The sequence below is a fragment of the Dama dama genome, chromosome 5 (assembly GCF_033118175.1).
Source record: "Dama dama isolate Ldn47 chromosome 5, ASM3311817v1, whole genome shotgun sequence".
In the NCBI taxonomy this organism is placed as follows: Eukaryota; Metazoa; Chordata; class Mammalia; order Artiodactyla; family Cervidae; genus Dama; species Dama dama.
This window is the reverse complement of record NC_083685.1, coordinates 18,926,822-18,939,484: the sequence shown is the minus strand read 5'-3', so window position 1 is coordinate 18,939,484 and position 12,663 is coordinate 18,926,822. Positions and strand designations below refer to the sequence as shown.

The 12,663-nt window shown below is 46.0% G+C and overlaps 1 protein-coding gene and 1 non-coding gene across 5 annotated transcripts in view; both read left to right on the top strand.

Moving 5' to 3' along the window:
* CAMKK2 (calcium/calmodulin dependent protein kinase kinase 2) overlaps positions 1-12,663 on the top strand; it is a 50,934-nt gene that overhangs the window by 3,265 nt on the left and 35,006 nt on the right. The window lies entirely within an intron of this gene.
* Positions 11,332-11,404, top strand: TRNAG-CCC (transfer RNA glycine (anticodon CCC)). The gene has a single exon. It is a non-coding gene; the product is annotated as a tRNA-Gly (tRNA).

The following is a 12,663-nucleotide window of genomic DNA, read 5'->3' as shown; positions in this document are numbered from 1 at the left end:
CATCTGTTGACTGACACTTGTATTGTTTCTGCCATAAGAGCTTCGTCTTTTTAAAATTTTAATTAATTAATTTACTTATTTTTGGTTGTGCTGGGTCCTCATTGCTGCACTTGGGCTTTCTCTCGTTGCCGTGAGCAGGGGCTACTCTCTAGTTGGGGTGTGTGGGCTTCTCACTGCGGTGGCTTCTCTTATTGTGGAGCATGGGCTCAAGAGCTCCTGCTCAGTAGTTGTGGCTTAGTTGCCCTGTGGCATGTAGAGTCTTTCTGGATCATTGGTAGGTGGATTCCCATCCACTGGACCACCAGGGAAGCCCCATAAGAGCTTCTTAAAGCCTTTGTACTTTCTTTAGCTTCTTAAACTTCTTTGTACTTTCATTTGCCTCCGCAGCCCCCAACTAATAAACTTCTGGGTACAAGACATTACTTTGTCACTCTGTTTGCAGGGAGAAAGTGATGGAAGAAAGGTTCTCCAAAATCAACTGGAGACCAGCTTCCTGGAACAAGGAAACTCCCTTACTTTTCAAAACTCTCTTACTTCACCCTCCTAGCTTCAGTCTAAGCCCATCACTTCCCAGGTCAGCTCACAGTGTGATTTTCGGGGAGAGCCTGGATTTTATTGAGTTTCATTCAGTTCAGTCATGATGTGTTAAATGCAGGTTCCTGTGTGATTTTATTGGTATATATATTGTGAGATCCTTTTCCAGGTAAGGAAATCCACAAAGTAGAGAAAGCCTCACCAGACAGATGGTGCTGGCACCCTGTGGCCAGGCATGGAGTCAGCTCAGATCCTGATGGCTTTGCCAGGAAAGCCCACCAAGAACATGGAAATGGAGTGGTATGATCAGTGAGCTGGGAGGAAACTCAGAGAATTCCAGCTCCTCAACCCCTCCTATATGATGGCTGGGAAAAGTGGAGTGCAAAGAAGGGAGAACGTAGTCTTTTTAGAGAGAACATTGCTTATGGGCCATGTTGTCTGCTGGGCACTTTTCTAGAAGATTGACTCTACAGCTACCCTCTAGGTAGGTTGCTGCAGCTCCATTTTACAGATGAGAAAATCAAGGCCGAAGTCCCCTGAGATCTGTATAGTTTCCTGACATACCTTCTCATCCTGAGCACTCGTGTCTCCCTTGGCCTCCTTATGCTGCCAAATGCTGCCCATGTTCTCATGGAGTGGAATCCACCTTCCCCAGGAGATTATGGTGTGGAAATGATTTCCAAATGGTTGTGCTCTCAAAAAAAAAAAAAAAAAAAAGATTTTGAATGGTTACTTTTTCTTCCTTCCCTGATTGGATCCCTTCCTTGATAAAACCAAAAAGAAGGGCATATTTAAAAGGAGCGCTGTTTGACTTCACAGGAAAGACCTCTGGCATTCCCTGCTGCGGGATGCTAGTGACCAAAACGGGGAAGGAATTATTTTAGCTGCCAGTGTTTTCAGTTTCAGTCATGTGTGTAGTGTTGCTGCTGAATTTTCCTCCTCAATTATGAAACATTTTTAAGGATAGAGGAAAAAGAAAAGTGGATAGAGGAAAAAAAAATTGCATTGTTGACTGGCTCATGGTTTTGGAAGGAGGCCTGGGGCAGAAATGGGGCAGAGCAGGGTGCTGGTGATCTTTCACTGAACCCACACTTTTGGGAGGGGCTGGTGACAAGCTCCGTCCTGGGAACCAAGGAATGCTGGGACTTGATCCTTGTCCCTAAGGAGTGCCTGAGTGAGCAGTCTGGAACTGTTGAGGATCGGTTTGGAAAAGATGAACAATTCTAGCATTTTTCCGTTTTGAAAAGGACAGAAGAAAGAAAATGGGAAGATCTGTTGTGCCCCTACCCTCCTCACCCCCAGAAAGCTGCTGAGCAACTATTTTTATGTTGTCCCTTTTTATCCCTGTTGGCTTCTGTAAATAGTTGAGGGATGGCGGTTGCAGAGATAAAAATGCTAATTCCAACCTGGAGAGGAGACATTGATAGTCCCCCAAGGAATTGGGGAGGGAGGCCGAGGTCTTGCCCCTCTGCCCCTGTTGCTTGGGCATGGGGTGGGAAGTGAGTGGGGGGGGTGGGGGGGAAGGCACACAGTGGGAGGTGCCTGAGATAAGCCTCTGTTGGAGAAGTTTAAATGGGGAACCAGTGGTTTGGTGGTGGGGCAGGGTGTGGAGGAAAGGACACCTCCCTTGTGAGTTTTTTTAAAGCCGCTTAGGGATTTTGCCATTAAGGCCTCTGGCAGAGATCTTATTTAGATTTTTTTCCAGACAATTCTACTGCCCTCTGGGTCCAAGGGTGGGGGACAAGATTGGACCCCCAGAGCCAGCTTCCAACCCTTCTTTGCCCCTGGCTGGGGCTGCTTTGTGCTGGAAGCTGGGAAGGGAGGAAGCTAGATTTAGCATCACCTCCAAAGAGCAGGGAAGAGGAAGGGAGAAGGGCTGTGGGTGGGCGAGGCCTGGATGCCTGTAGATTCCCAGTCGGCCCCCTCCCTCTGATTTGTCAAGCTGCAGAATGGTGGAGTCAAGTCTTTTTCTTTTCATTACAAATTGAAATTTCAATTGTTTCCCACTTCTTCCTTGTTGTTGTCGTCGGTTAGTCATGTCCAACTCTTTGGGACCCCATGAACTGCTGCACTTCTTCCTTAGGTCCAGTGAAAGACTGGGAGGGATTCAGTGGGAGAAGAGGAAGTAAGAGGAAGTAAGATGGACCTCACTTTTCTAAATACCCTCAACATCCACACCCACACTCACACATTCATTCATGCTCTTCAAGCCAAGGACCATCTGCACACACCTGGCCTTAGGTACCTGGCAAGAGATGGGGGATGCTCTCTCTTTCTGTGATACTTCCTTATTGACCTAACAGTAGCTGTCTAGAAACTCTTAAGACAGTGGAGGTTCTTACTCCGCCAGCATCCAGGGCAGAAGGGGACACTGCAGGGGTCAGCGGTCATACCCTGGCCTAGCCTGGACCTGCTGGGCTGCCTAGGAGAGGTCATCTCACCTCCCTGGTCTCAACCACTACTTTTGTAGCCCTAGTGTGTTGATTATGAAAGCTGTGAGAGCGTGTGCAAAATTCTTGACACAGATAAGCAAGGATGCGAAATTATAGGCACACTCTGCTTTTAATTTTGTAAAAAGTGATGCATATGGATAAGAATTAGAAGGGAAGATGGAAAGAGTTAAGTTAGCATGGTGTGATTAGAAAAAAATCATTTTAATATAAATTAAGGGGGCTTGAACTTGATAGCCACTGAAGTGCTTTCTTGGCAACAGCTTCTATTTAGGGAGCATTTGCTGTGTACAGGGACCTGTGTGGTGGTAGGTGAGGTCGGCATTGTTATCCTCAAGGTTACCAGCTAAGGAGAAGAACTGTGCCCTTGGTCACAAATGCTCCCCCCTCTCTCTGGGAGCCTTTGATTTCACACCTGTACTTTCCCAATTCACTGTGTGATTTGGTACAGGACACTCAGATTCTGTGTTTCAGTTTTCCTTATCGGTGAGGTAAGCATGATAATAGTACCTAACTCATAAGGTCGGTGTGATGGTTAAACGAGATGATACTTGCACGGTGTATCATGGTGTAGCTCCTGCCACTCGGCCAGCACTATAGACTAGTTATCACTATTATTGCATCTACAACTACTATGGTGCTGCTACAGTGATGTCATTAAAAAAATATTTTAATTGGAAGAAAATTGCTTTACAATGTTGTGTTGGTATCTGCCTACAACAACGTGAATCAGCCGTAATTCTGTATATATCCCCTCCCTCTTGAGTCTCCCTCCTCTCCCCACTTCCCACGCCTCTAGGTCATCACAGAGTGGCAGGCTGAGCTCCCTCTGTTATATAGCTCCCTCTGTTATATGTCAATGCTACTTTCTCAACTTGTTGATTCTTGTGTTAAAAATACTAGTCAGTTTCTTCCCTTCATTCCATCCTGTTGATAAGCCCTTTCCTTCCCTGTTTTTGATTTTTTTTCCCCCTGTTAACATTTTAAAAAAATTTTAAAGCAATTTGAAAATGCTGGTGTCTGCCAAACTGTCATTGTGAAGGCTGTCAGGGGTTTCAGCTGCTTGGCAGTTTGGCCTGGTTGGGAGGCTTAAAGTGTAGGGAACTGATCATCTGTCAGGGAGCGTAGTGGAGAAGCTTTTCTGTCAATCAACTCTGTATCATTTGTCTGTTAGGACTTTTGGTTGTAAATGTCAGAAAACCAACTGCAAACTAGCTTATGCAATAAATGGGAATTATTGGCTCATGTAGATTAAGAACTCCTAGGGATACATGGGCTTCAGGCAGGGCTGGATCCAGGTGCCCACACAATGTCTCCAACTTTAATTCTTTTCTGTCTCTCTCCTCTCTCTGTCAGCTTCATTCTAAGGAAGGGTTCTTCAAGCCCCAGGTAACTCTAGAAGTACATCTTCATTGCTCTGTGTTCCACAGAAAGAGACATTCTTAATACTTCCATAAAATCCTAGAGTAAGACTAGTAGACTGACTTGGGTCACACATCCACTCTTGAAACAATCACTTGAATAGAGCAGTTGATGCCCAGTTGACCAGACAGCACGGCCAGCTCCATGGAGTCCCCTTTGACACACAAGGATCGGTTCCAGACGTGACTCATACTGTTATCATGTATGTTATCATACTAAAGGAACTGGGATGGATTCAAGGCCAGCTAAAGAAAGCGTCTGACCTTCTGAGTGGTCTTGGGATGAATAAAATAAACAGTGACCTCTCGCCAGTATTTATTGAGTGCTGGCAGTGTTCTAGAAAGTTCTAGGTCCTGGAGTCCAATAAACAAGAAAGGGAAAGGCAGCGCTCTCACAAGTTAAGTCACACTGACATCTCTGTGCCCGTGCACATCTTCCTGAGCATTGTAAGACACCGCACCTTCACATTCTCACTTCTCACACAGGTTGGAGTGTCAAGGGAGGCAGAGGAATGGGCTTAGATATCCCTCTTTGTTAGAGATTTTGGCTCAGCCTGGACTTCCTTCTGGACACAATAGGTGGACATTGCAAGGCTGTACCTGTCATTTTTAGCCCCTTTCTGAAAAACTCAATCAGTTTTAGCCCTGCTTGGAACTACTACGTAACTTTGGACAAATCAGTAAATCTGTCTGAGCCTTCCTTTTCTCATTGGTGAAATGAAATGATTGGAATAGGTGATCACTGACGTGTGCCCTTTATAGCACTAAGGTCCAATGCATCTCAGAGTAGGGCCTGTAGGGGTGAGATAGGTGATGAGAGGTGGAATAGAAGGAGGATGTGTAACATGGCATTCAGCCTGTCCTTGGCGTTGGGAAGCCAAGGGGGAGCAGTGAGGACTGTGGTATGCAAACCAGTGAGTCTACTGTCCAAAGCTATAGGGAGTTGTTGCCAGGAAAGAATTCAGGCCCAGTGTTGTCAGTGTTCAGTTTTTCAAGAGACTGGACATTTTGATTTTTTATCTGAAATCTCCTGGCTCTGAAATATTGGCATCTCATTCAAATAGTTTTAAACATAGTGTAGGCCAAGCAAAATATATCGGGTGGCCAGCCATCCCACGAGAGGGACTTTTGGCTCTAGGGACTGTGATGGGGATGGAGTCTGTTCACTCCAAAGCCAGCACTTCCACATTCCCTGGTGGTCCAGTGGTTAGGACTCTGCGCTTTCACTGCCCAGGGCCCTGGCTCAGTCCCTGGTCGGGGAACTAAGATCCTGCAAGCTGCACAGCGCAGCCAAAAATAAATAAATAAATAAATTATAGATTAAAGAAAGAAAAAAAAAAAACAACCCAGCACCATCCCTCATGTCCTCTGTCAAGGAAGGACCCTTGTCTCTGGGGGAAACGATCAGTTTCAATGCCTCCAAATTAAAGACTATACAAGGAGAGACAGTTTTAAGAGTCTGTGTCACTGAGTCTGATAAAGACTGCTTGGTTGGGCCAAGGCCCAGAATCTGGAATATTCCAGCTGATATCAAGTCTCAGCATTGCATCGGCTGCTACAGCCGAGCCCCCCAGGTCTCCCCCTTAAGTTCTGGGAGACACCCTCTGCTTCGTGGCCTCTGGGGCAGCAGGCTTGTGTGGTTGGGTGGGGAGCTGTGTTAGTTTGCTAGGATTGCCATGACAGAGTACCACAAACTGGGCAGCTTCAACAACAGAAATGCATCATCTCACAGTCCTGGAGGCCAGAAGTCTGAGAGGCCGGAGGTTCCGGAGGCTGAAAGTCCCAGAGGCCTGAAGTCCCAGATGGAGGTGTTGTAGGGCTGGTTCTTCCCAGGGCCGTGAAGGAGAATCTGTTCCTTGTCTCTCTTCTGATGTCTGGTGGCTGTTGGCAGTCTTGAGCGTTCCTTGACTTGTAGGTGCAGGACCCCAGTCTCTACCTTCACATTCTCATGGTGTTCTCCATGTGGTGTGGGTCTGTCCAGATTTCCCCCTTTTCTTAAGGACAGCAGTCATATTGCATTAGGACTCTGGCATATCTTTTTTGGGGGACACAATTCCATAACCCATAACAGGTGCCGAGTGGGGCCTCTGTGGCTTTGCCTGGGCCACCCCTCCTGCTCCTCTCAGCTTCCGACAAAAATCTTGTGCTCTGGCCCCTCCAGCTGCCCACTGTCCTCTGACCCCATTCAGTTCCAGGGGTCTTCTTTCTGTTCCCTCCCCTCTCCCACCTCTTTCCTGGTGCAGGGCTTTCTCAGAAGCTCTTTTCTCCTCCTGGAACAAGTTGCTGCCCTCTTAGCGCCAACTCACCCTGTTGGTCTCAGTCTAAATATAACTGCCCCAAGTGAGGCCTGTCTTGACCCAGACCCTCCCACTCAGACCGCCCCCCTCCCCAGGCCCCTGTGTTGTTCTCTTTGATGTTATCCTGGTTTTCTCCTACAGCTTGTGCTTATAGAGTCACTTGTGCGCCTGCTTTTCAGAAATTACATTTATTCTGTTTATCTGGCACATAGTAAGTCCCCAGTAGTTTCTTGCTGAAGGAAGGAATGGATGAGTGAATTTCCTTTTGGACTTCCCTAGGCCTCAGTTTCCTCAGGTGAGAGAGGATGTGGCTGGCCAAGCCTGTTATCCCAGGGAGGACGTCGTCTCTGGCCTTGGCAGCATCCGCACAGCTATTTTGGGCCCCTCTCTTGTCTCGGGGTGTCTGCTGGGACCTCAGGGAAGCCTGCAGAGGACCCTGTGCATGGGTCAGGGCATATCCCTGGCTCGCTCGCTGGCTACGTACTGTGCTGAGCAGGGCAGGTTGGAAACTGCCCCCGGGAAACGGGAGTGCGTTTCCTGGAGGCCCGTACACTTGGCTTCCTGGCAGAGGAAGGAGCATTCCCTTCATCCTGGCCTGGAGCCCCGTCCATCTGCTCCAGGAAGGTTCTGGTCCTCTGTTTGAGCCATCTGTGAGAGGGGAGGGAGGGGAGGGAGGGCTTGCCAGCCAAGGGCGGTAGGGAGGCTTCAGGGCCTGGGGCAGGACCCATGGATTGGGCAGGAGGCTCAAGGAGGGGACTTCTGGAATTTTGTCAAACCTCAGCCCTTCCCTCCGCCACCCAAAATCAAATGCTTAGCTGTCCCTCTCTCAGAGGGCCTGTGAGGGTTAAATGATAACCTAGACAGAGCCTTAACCATAATTGGTAAAGAAGTGCTCAGTTGGATGTAGCTGTTATAACGCAAACCATTGTCTTTTGTGTGAATCCCCGCCCCACCACCCCCAGAGTGTTGGTATCTTTCATCAGCTCCTTTAAAGGCTGTGACCTCAGAGGATATGTGACCTTAAAACCAATCAGACTCTGGCTTAGACTCTATGGGGTCAGTGGTGCTGAATGGCCAAGGCCTTGCCTGCCAAGCCTTGCTGCAGACCCAGTGAGTGGCCTCCAGGTGGCCTTGAGGCACTGAAGTTTGTGTCCCTTGGGGCTCTTTCTTGAGACCTGGACACACCTGTCCCTCCAGCACAGAGGTCCCCTCTTCCATCCCAACTGCTGCCCCTGCCCCAGCAGGTGCATTTTCCCCCCTTCTTTCTCCTCCAGGCCTCAAGAGCCAAGGCACAGGCCAGACACTCGCTTGTCACAGAGACTGATTAAAAGCAGCTTTGCCGGCAGTGTATAGCTTGGTGTCCTTGGCCTGGAGTGGCGATCGATAAGCAATTGTTTTCCCACTGGCAAGAAAAAAAAACTCTCCATTAATTTTCTCAGGTGCTGCCGGACTAGTTTTCTTTTCAGGAACTCTGCAGCCCTGTCAGAAGTGGTCCTGGGAAGGAGGACGGGCCTGTGGAGGGGAGGCAGGTCCTCGATGCCAAGGCTACAGCACACACACAGGAGGAAGAACATTCTGGAACACAGCCTGGCAGGTCTTGGGCATTCAATAGGTTTTTGTTGGAAGAGGAGGTTTTTGAGCACTTTAAGCATGCACCAAACATGAATATTGAGTTCTTAGCTCAGTTAATCCTCATGACTTGGGTGAGTGCCCATTTTATAGGTAAGAAAACCGAGGCTGCAACCCCAGGCAGTCAAACTTCAGGGGCTCTGCTTTTCCACTCCTGGGAAATAAGGATGATAAAAAGGATATGTAAAGTAACAGCAACTGGGACTATGCAGAACATTGAACTCAGGTTGTGTTCTTTCACTGAAGAGAAAGCCAAGACAGGGGACCCATTTAATGATTTTTTTCTCAGATACAGCCAGAGTGGGACAGAACGTTAGGAGACAGGGTCAACTGTTTCCTCCTCCAACTGCTCCTGCAGTCAGGCCTGATCATCCTGATTCCTCTTGTGGTTACAGTTACTTTCTTTTAAAAATTCATTTCTGAATAGTTACTATTTGCATACTTACTTTTATAGGAGTAAAAGTAAATACAGTGAAAATTTAGTCCCTCCCACCCTGCCCTTCCCCACCCACCGACTTCTGCAAACCAGTTGTCTTCTCTTGAGGCCACTGTTATCATTTTCTTGTGTATCTTTTCAGAAATATGCTGTGCATACTCGATTATGTACGGATGTATGGTCCTTTCCCGTTGTGCCAACAGCAACATGCTAGTGCCTTGGTTTTTTCCCATGTAACAGTATGTCTTGGAGCTAATTCATATTAGGATGTATGGAGTCATCTCTTTTAAAATAAATGAATGATTTTCTCCTGGGCTACATGCATCTCATTTTATTTACTCAGTCCACCGTGGATAGTCATTTCAAACCACACTACCAACATAATCTTGTACATATATCATTTTTTATATGTGAGATTGCTTATAGGCTAAATACTCAGGTACAGAATTGCTAAGTCAAAGGTATGTTCATTTGGAATTTTATTAGATAATGGCGAATTTCCCTTCATAAGGATGCTACTAATTCATTTGTTGTTGTTCAGTCTCTCAGTCATGTCTGACTCTTTGTGACCCCATGGACTGCAGCACGCCAGCATGCCAGGCTTCCCCATCCTTTACCATCTCCCAGAGCTTGCTCAAAGTCATGTCCATTGAGTCAGTGATGCCATCCAACTATCTCATCCTCTGCTGCTTCTCTCTCCTTTTGCCTTCAGTCTTTTCCAGCATCAGGGTCTTTTCCAAAGAGTCGATTCTTCATATCAGATGGAGCCAAAGTATTGGAGTTTCAGTTTTAGCATCAGTCCTTGCAATGAATATTCAGGGTTGGTTGCCTCTAGGATTGATCATCCTCCGCATGAAAATAGTGCTGTTACTATATTTTTTGTCTTTGCCAGTCTGATAGTTGGAAAAAAGTTATTTTATTGTAGCTTTATTATTATTTTCTTAATTTTGGTAAAATATATATAACATAAAATTTACCATTTTAACCACTTTCAGGTGTACAATTCAGTGGTCCTGTTTACATTCAGAATGTTGTGCAGCCATCACTGCTAATCCATATCCTGAACTTTTTCTTCACTCCAAAGAGAAACTCTGTACCTCTTAAGCAATGACTCCCTATTTCCCTCTCCCCTAGTCTCTGGTAACCTCTATTCTAAACTTTCTGTCTCTCTGAATTTGCCTGTTATCTAAGTGACGTAGTACAGTATTTGACTTTTTAAACGTTTGGTTTGTTTCACTTAGCATGTTTCCAAGGCTCATCCATGTTATAGCATGTGTCAGAATGTTATTCCTTTTTATCACTGAATGATATTCTATTGTCTAAACAAACCACATTCTGTTTATCCATTCTTCCACTGATAGACCCTTGAGATGTTTCTAGCTTTTGGCTATTGTGAATAATGCTGCTATGAACATGGGTGTATAAGTTTCTGTTTGAATCCTTGCTTGCAATTTTTTGGGGTGTGTGTATGTGTGTGTGTATATATATATATACACACACACATATATATGGAATTGCTGAGTCAAATGCTAATCCTACATTTAACTTTTTGATGACCCACCAAACCATTTCCTTGTAGTTTATTTATTTTGGGCTGTGCTGGGTCTTCGTTGCATGTGAGCATCTCTAGTTGTGGTGAGCAGGGGCTACTCTCTAGTTGCATTGCTGAGGCTTCTAATTTTGGTGGCTTCTCTTGTTGCATAGCACGAGCTCCAGGGCACACAGGCTTCGGTAGTCGTGGCTCATGGCCTCCAACCACGCTCAGTAGTTGTGATGCATGGACTCAGTTGCCCCACAGCATGTGGGGTCTTCCTCGACCAGGGATCGAACCAGTGTCCCCGGCATTGCAAGGCAGACTCTTAACCAGTGGACCACCAGGGAGGCTCTCCTTGTAGTTTGAATTTGCACTTCTCTTACTGTAACAGAGGCTGAGCATCTTGTCACATGATTGGGTACTTTGTCATTCCTTTACACTGAACTCTGTGGGTTCATAAATCATGCCGTGTCTGGGCTGGGATGCTGTTTTTATTTCCTTAATGCCTTTCCCAGTGGTCTTTTCCTGCTCTCCAAGGGACCCCCATCTGTCCAGTCATGGTCCAGATTGCATACATAGATGCTATTCATAAATACCTCTCACAGGACTGTCCCAAAAGAGAAGGTGGCATTTCTCTGGCTTCGGCCAGGCCCTCCAGGAAGCACTGGCTTTCTGCTCCCATCTGTACTTTCTTCTCCACGACCCACCACCACTGTCACCCAGTGTCTTAAAGAGATATCATTATATTCATTCATAAAATATCTCTCCTCAGTCCCCACTGTTTTCCTGGCACCTTCATGACATGGGTGATCAGTGTGGAGCTGCCATCTGTGGATGTACTTCCTGAATTCCAGTGGTACCTGTGACATTTGTCCAGCAGAATTTGTCAAACATACGAACCAAAGGTTAATATTCTGTCCCAGAGACAGAAGGAATTGACAGTCTGAGGGAGTGTCAATCTTTTTTTTTTTTTTTCCCTAAATTCATGTAACATAAAATTAATTTTTTAAAAATGTACAATTCAGGGACTTCCCTGGTGGTCTAGTGGCTAAGACTCTGCTCTCCCAATGCAGGGGGCCCGGGTTCGATCCCTGGTCAGGGAACTAGATCCCGCATGCTGCAAAAAAGACCTGCTGCAGCCAAATAAATAATTAATTATTAAAATAAAAAATAGTTTAAAAAATATACAATTCAGTGGCATTTAGTCCATTCACAGTGTTGGACAACCATCACCTCTGTCTAGGTCCAAAATATTTTCATCACCCCCAAAGGAGACCCCATACCCACTGGCAGTCACTCCCCATTTCCCCCAACACCTCCCTACTCCTAGGCAACCACTAATCTACTCCCTGTCTGTATGGATTTGCCTGTTCTAAAAACTTCATATATAGAATCATGCACATGTAATCTTTTGTGTCAGGCACCTTCCCCTTAGCGTCATGTTTTTGAGGTTCCTTTTTAGTCATATTCCATTGTGTAGACAGACCAGTATTTGCTTATCCATTCATCTGTCAGTGGATGTGTAGGTTGTTTTTTTTTCCCTTTTGGCTGTTGTGAGTAAAGCTATTTGGGTATATACCTAGGAACAGAATTGTTTGGTCATATGGTAATTCTCTGTTTAATCTTTTGAGGAACCACCAAGCTATTTTATATTAACATTTTTCGTTTTTAATCTCATGTTTGCCTTTCATCTTGCAGGTACTAGTTGGGGGCTGAACTAGGGGAACATTAGATCATAGGTATGTGGAGCCTGACTCCTCACACAACCAAATCACCCAGGCTCACATACTCTCTGAGCACCTGTTCTTCCTCTGGCATGACCCCTGACCCCTCACTCCTCAGCTGAGAATTGTTGGCCTGAGATCAGGCCAGGCGACTGGACTCCTGTGTGCATGGTCTTCACATTAGGAGACCTGGACAAATCCCTCTCCCTTTCTTGAGCCACAGTCTCCCCATTTACAAAATGAGGTTATAATGGCAAACCAACAACGTAGAGTGCCTGTGAAATTATCCTGATGTGTGGAAGATATTTTATAAACTGTAAAGTGCTGTCTGAATCATTGCTGTTGTGAAATGATGCAGCCTAGAGGCCACCATGCAAAAGTGTTTCATTTCACCTGCCCAAGTTTTTAAAATAGTTAAAATAACTGCTGATTTAAACAAACAAACAAAAAAAGAGATCTCATTTAACATCCTGGCTTTAGAGCTTCTCTAAAAAAAAAAAAAGAGAGAGAGAGAGAGAGAGGTGAGGAGGTAACCAGACAATTCTAGGCTCCAGTCCTTGATTAACAGCAATTGGCTTGAACTAGAAGTAGCTGCCGCCTCTGTAAGGGGTGTGGGTGCTCAATGTTGGCGTTTTCTC